We start from the raw sequence: 6,434 nt of genomic DNA, 5'->3' as shown, positions 1-6,434 counted from the left end.
AGCTTTACTGTCCAGAAGACAGATTTGATCAACTGTCCAATAGCTGTGTGAAGTTAGTGACATTATTCCATCGCTTGTTTATGGAAGGTTGCAAATGTTTTCAGAAAGAAAAAAAACTCCCAAACGTAGTGAGAGAATCCAAATAAAACCACAAGAATGTAGATAGAGGAATGACTGGAACTGGGCTTCATAATAGAAAAAAAACATCAATTATATCAAATGCAGTACAAGATATAACAATAACTAACAATCAGAGGTGTTAACGAACAAAGTGTTAAGGAAAGAAAGAGAGAGAGAGAGACACCACACAGAGTTCTGCACTGCATTCTGGGAGTTTTCTGTTTCTATCAAAGAGCAGAGCAGACATGAACCCTCCTACGCAAGGCAGCGGTGAAGAATCTAAATGAAACGGAGGGCCGTGCGCCTGTCACATTCCCTCATAGGAATGATGCACGCGAGGCTTTACATGCGCCATCTGTGCCATCTGTGGGGCTCACTGTCATTGTGTGTACAAGCGAGGAGGACGTCGTGTTGCTCGGGAAGATGACGGAGTTGTTGAAGTTGCTCAAAGACTGTAAACTGTATATTTACACTGAGACGACACGGCAATTTGATTTGCTTGATTATTGTTCTTCACGGTTGCATAGTGATCATGAAAGGACATATTTGCCTCTATTTTGTTAATGGAGCTTGTTATCATCTTCAAATAGACAGATAACAGATAAATATGGAAAATAGATGTGTTGATTTTTACTTTTTATTGTGTTGTAGGACACGTTTTACCATTTGTCTCTTTGCTGGTCGTCATCATGACTCGGCCCCAGATCATATGTCATTTTGGTGTGATTTCCATTTGTATCGCTTTGTGGTGTCAATCAAAACCTGATCTTTATCATTACGTCTTATGGTGGTGCCATATAGGCGGTACGGCGCCTGCGTTGCATATCACAGTTACACCGAATAAAGAGGCTGCTAAAGGCATCATGTAAGATTCATCACTAGGAGTGTGTGGTTTTTGATAATAACACAGAAATAGCTGATATTTGCAGGGAGAATGCACTTAGGTTCCTCCTCCTGCGGCAGCATGGTCCTGTCAGAGCGACATGTTATTGGATTGGGACGAGGTTGCTGAGTCATTGCTGTGTAAGCAGCACTTTAATGTTGCTGGTTAATGTGGAACTATATATGTTTGCGTTGAATTTCATATATTTTGTAGGTATGATCGTGATCTTTAAAGTTATAAACTACAGACAAATGTTGTGGGGTAAAGATGTAGAGTGTAATGATAATGGAGTGTAAGTATATCTTTACTTAAGTAAATGTGCTGTGTTTGTGTCTTCTGATAGAGTCCACTGATGCTGCTTGGTCCTCAAGTAATGGCATATTTCACACACAAGGTGTCAGTGTAATACAGCGACAGCGAGCCCCATCCTCTCACATTTTCTGAATAATGATGCGGTTTCACAAGAAAACCCTGCTTGATCACTATGCTGAGACGCCCATAATCTGAGTGCTGAAGAATCCCAGTGAATGGAAATGTTTAGTGAATGGAGCGACCGCCGTGACGGAGCAGCATGAGCTTTAACACCAGCGCTGAGACGAGGCGACTGCAACGAAGCCATCTGCGGTCCAAATGGTTCCTTTTTCATGGATCTAATTTCAAACCCAAGGCGTCTGTGCGACCATTCAAATTCCCTCATTCGGGGAAGGTGATTTGCTTTCTCTCATGTTCAGGGTGTCATTTGGCACAGATGGAGGGGCAGCGTGCACCTGCCCGCCCCAAAGGATTCGGCCTGAGCAGAATGCTGCATTCATTTCCTCCGATGAATCATTTGGCATAAAAGCAAATGGCACCGTCCCTCATGTGCGCTCATCAACGCAGTTCGTCTCCGTCCGGCAGCAAACAATTGTCCCCTTCTGCCATTTCAGTGTGGGTTTGCCCAGTGCTCATTTCATCATCTCTGTATCTATTTGCCGTCCTTTCGCAGCAGGGGGGGGAGGAAGCCTGTGCACATACGCGCTGTCACACATGGGGCAACCTGGGCAGTATTGTTGGAGATAATGACTGGAGCTGATGGAGGAGCTGCCTGTCATCTAGAGCAGCAGCTCATTAATGAGGAGGAAGAGCGTGGGCTCTTCCTCCTAACGCGGACCAAAGCAAGCTGGAGGCCTGCAGCAGCCCAACGGTCCTCTCCCCTTTTTTAAAAAGACATTTAAATATATATTAGCTGGAGAGAAAAGGCAGCAGGGCTTCATGTTTCATCCATTTATTTGGCACGCGGTCGGGCTACTGGACCAAAGAAAAGGATTCTTAAAAATGAATCAATCGAAAAAGATCTGAGTTGATGGAAAAATCATCATAACAGTTTTTGGAAATAATTAAATGAATAAATTGCATCAGTGGAGCTCTTTAAACAAAAGGTTTTATGTCAAAGGATGATTCAGTTCAGGTAATGTACTGTAGGGAGTGCATTACTGTGCAAATACTGTCATTTACCCAACGTTAAACATTACTGTTAAATAGTGCATTAAGGGCCAAAGGAAATCTATACATCCATGCATACTCTCAATAACTGGTTTGTTTTAATGACGCTGCCATTGAGCACATTGAACCAATGTGTGTTCTACCTGCACTGTAGAATCAGCAGACCCACAATGAAGGCAGCCACCATTAATGTTATCACTAAATAATGTGCTCCGCAAGTGAGCATCACAGCCATGAGAAACGCGTATTGACGTGCATTCACATGGGAGGCCAGTGAGGGACTGCATCACATGCACTGCACGTGTGAGGTGGAGGAGGTGTTTCTACCCGGCTTCCTCTTTGATGCTCCTGCGTCTTTGACATGAAAGCCTTATTGTCACCATTTGTTAGCGTCTGAAAGTGCATCTAGTTTCATCACAACCTTTCCCCATTCACCAGAGTTCATCCAAACACCGGCATAGAAAGCCATACATGCAAACAGAAGCACACAGAGGGCTTCCCCTGAATAACGACAGTGCTGTTCCCGGGCTTCTTTTCAGAAATAATTGAGCACATCCATTACTTGAGGAGATTTATGGCCTCTTCTTCTATCTCCCCTTTTTTTTTTTTTTTTATCTCGGGGCCGATTTGCCTCAGTGTGGGAAGTCCAATTACTGAAAAGTGAAAAAGTCCCGCCGCGTGGTTGGAATCACAGTTCTTTCACAACACACCACCGTAAAGAGCAGCAAACAAGAGCCAGCAAACAAGAGGCAGCGAACGGCTTCCCCGTCCGTCAGCCGGGCGCAAAGAGCTGCCAGATCTCCTCCGTGAACAGTCCTCTCCTCCACTTTGTTCTCGTGTGAGGACCAGAGCTCAGTTGCCCCCATCTGTTGCCACACAGTGATGCTCCCCACAGCCACGTGAGCATCCGTTGAGTGAGAGCGCTCCGCATGTAGCGCACTTTGAATTACACGTGATTTAAGAGAGTTACTGGCATTGCACACGTGATGTTTTGCAGTTCTCTCTGAGAACACGCAGAGAACATGGGATGGTTATTGGTTGGACACAGGTATGTGCTGGGTTTACTGATTGAACGTTTAGGAGGGCTCGAGGGCGAGTAGAGCACAGGCGAGAGAGTTCCATCATGTTTAGGAGAGCGCTTATTGACCGAACGACTGTCAAAGTCCTGCATGTTTTGAAGCGTTTTTAATGCATTCCAGAGGAACTGACATTTTCTTCCGCGACTCCTTTCACTCTCAAAAATGCATAAAAACCAGCAGAGTTCAGTTGTTTCTGGATAGGTGGGATTTCTTTGAAACCACCTACTCAAACCTACACGAGAGGAGGCTGAACTATAGAGATCTTGTGAGATGGTAGCAAGTAAAAAAAACGCGTGGCATCCAGTTTTTCCACAAAGCACTACATTGAACAAAGATGTGTCTAGTGGAAATCATCTTCACGCAGTTCCGGTGTTTCCCAGCGACATTTGGGCCTTAATTATCTACGGCCTTTTAGACACGAAAAATAGTTTGATTGGATTTCAAAGCTGCGAATGTCAACGCCCGTATCGCATGTGCGGCTTCACATCAATTTGTTCATCGCGGAAACACAAAAGGAGCAAGCGTGTTCTTGTTCGTCTGACTCATCTGTGTAAAAAAAAAAAAACCCACAAGTTTATTCCTCAAGGGGTCAGGAGGTGAGTCATCCCCAGATCGGTGACATTCACGGCTGCACATCCTGCGAGCGCTCCCACATTAATACAACACGGCAAAGGAAATCATTGAAATAACAAATCATTGCCATTTTGTGTGAATGTGCGTGTTTTTTTTTGCTGAGTGCTGCTGATACAACAGCCAGTGCCTTTATGCCGTAGGAAGGAAATGAATGGCAGAGGAGCGAGAGAAAACGAGTGAGTGTCGACAGTCATCAGGTGCGAAAGTGCCTAAAAACAGACCGTCTTCACAGGCTCCCTCCGGGTCAACCCACATGCTGTACAGCAACACAAGAGCCAGCGAGCGCTGTGACCTCACAGGCGGGAGGACGCGCGTCCGCGCTGTTAAAAACAACCACAGCAGCAGCAGCAGAAGTAAAAGCAGAAGCATTGTGGGAGTTGTTGTGGCCTCGGCTCCTCTGACTTGACACAGATGTTTGAAGGCTTTGCCTCAATTTTACGTAATGCCAACCGTGAGAGAAATGTGCGATTTTCCTTTTTCTAAAAAACATATGACCCTGTTTTTTTTAAAGGGTGCAAAATAAAATTCTTATTTATTAGTATCTTAATTTTTGTATTGAATGACGTGTCAAAGCTGCGTTAGACGCGAATGTTTTAGCAACACGGGATCAAATGACATGACGTTATTTGTACAAATGAGGACATTGTTCTCTGGCTTCTGTGCTAAATGCATCGACCCCTAATGAACGGGTCGTTGTCACAGCTGATAAATCCAGCCGGGAGGTAATGATTTGTGTGAGAAGAAATTGTGCGCTTCATTACATCATCAACACATTAATACTTCCAGATGGTCCATATTGGTCCTGAGCTGCTGCTTGATGAGTCATTGTCCACCGTGCAGAAAGGCAGACTGCACCCGAGGCAACGAACTGATAATAATCATCCCCAAAATGCAATTCTCCCCGACGGAATGCGGTCGTACGGAGGCCGAGCAGGCTGAGCCCGAAGCCAGTCAGAAAATCTGAGGAGCACATTTTCCACGCGGCCTCGGTGGTGTTCAAAGAGCCGTTTGATTGCGTTCGCTGCGTCGACGCTGCCGGACAAGAAGCAACAAAATCCCTCTGAACTCCATCCTTTTGTGTTCCCTGATATTGGAAATCTTTTAGATGTAGTAGAAAACATCAGGTCAACACATTTGAATCCCTTGAGTTACAAACGGCGCATAAAAAAACATCGCAATCAAAACCGACAAGTGAGTGAAAAGTCGTCGTCGGGCCTTTTCAACCGCCGCGCGCATGGAAGTAAGTCGTTGCACGTGAGTTGTTCACAATAGTAAAATAGTACAAACTGTGATGGGGGATTCTACAGCAGCTGACGTTGCGAGTTATGACGTTACGGGCAACAGCAACTCACATCCTGTGAAGTTGTTTGCAGCCACGTAAGGAAAGTGGTCGCCGCTGAGCTGAGTGCCATTTACAGTAAGTACTAACGAGCCCTTTCAGGAGGAGGTTCTTCTTCTTACCGGTAGGAAAAGAAGAGTCTGCAGAACACTTTCAGAAGAAACCGTAGATTTATGGATCAGCTTCGGCATTAAAAGTGCACGTGAAATGAAATCCACACTCACATTGTTTTTTTCCCCACCGAGCGGACGCGTGCGAGGAGGCTCATTCGCTACTTCGGTCGCAATAAACGAACTGCCATCGGGCGCGAGGTAAACATCTTGCAGCCGATTGGTAATCAGTGTCATTCTGTCAGCGCCCAGTTTGGCCTCCTGTGTGAGAAGCCCGGAGGCCGGCTCATGTCACCCTGATGGATGGAGGCTGCATCAAAGACCTCAATATCTCCTCACAGTCACCGTCGGTCACAGTGGATTGATGCACATACAGTATACCTGCAATATTGTTCGTCAGTCACTCTGTTAAGTTATTGCAATTCATCCTGAGTGGATAATGAATGTACCCATAGTAGTGACAATACGTTTTAGAGTTTTTGACACATTTCTCTAGAAATCTCTAACGTTGTCATAAAAATCCTGACAGGTGACTTCTAACAACTAGCAAAAGAAACGTAGATGCAAAAGCAACATGAACAAACAAACGGGTAAATCAACCAAAAACCTGAACTTACCAGTATATACTATTATATAGATGATTATAGATGTAATCTTCATCCTCTGGGGACGGCATCAGTGATGTTGCGTCAGTGATGTTACTCACTGACACACTGAGCTTTTACAAATTCATGAAGGCCTTTTAATTCATCCATTCATCCATTGTGTCCTTTCCTGTATTTGTCATG

The sequence above is a fragment of the Gasterosteus aculeatus genome, chromosome 10 (genome assembly GCF_964276395.1).
Source record: "Gasterosteus aculeatus chromosome 10, fGasAcu3.hap1.1, whole genome shotgun sequence".
NCBI lineage: Eukaryota > Metazoa > Chordata > Actinopteri > Perciformes > Gasterosteidae > Gasterosteus > Gasterosteus aculeatus.
The sequence above is the reverse complement of the archived record's forward strand: the minus strand, read 5'-3'. Positions refer to the sequence as shown.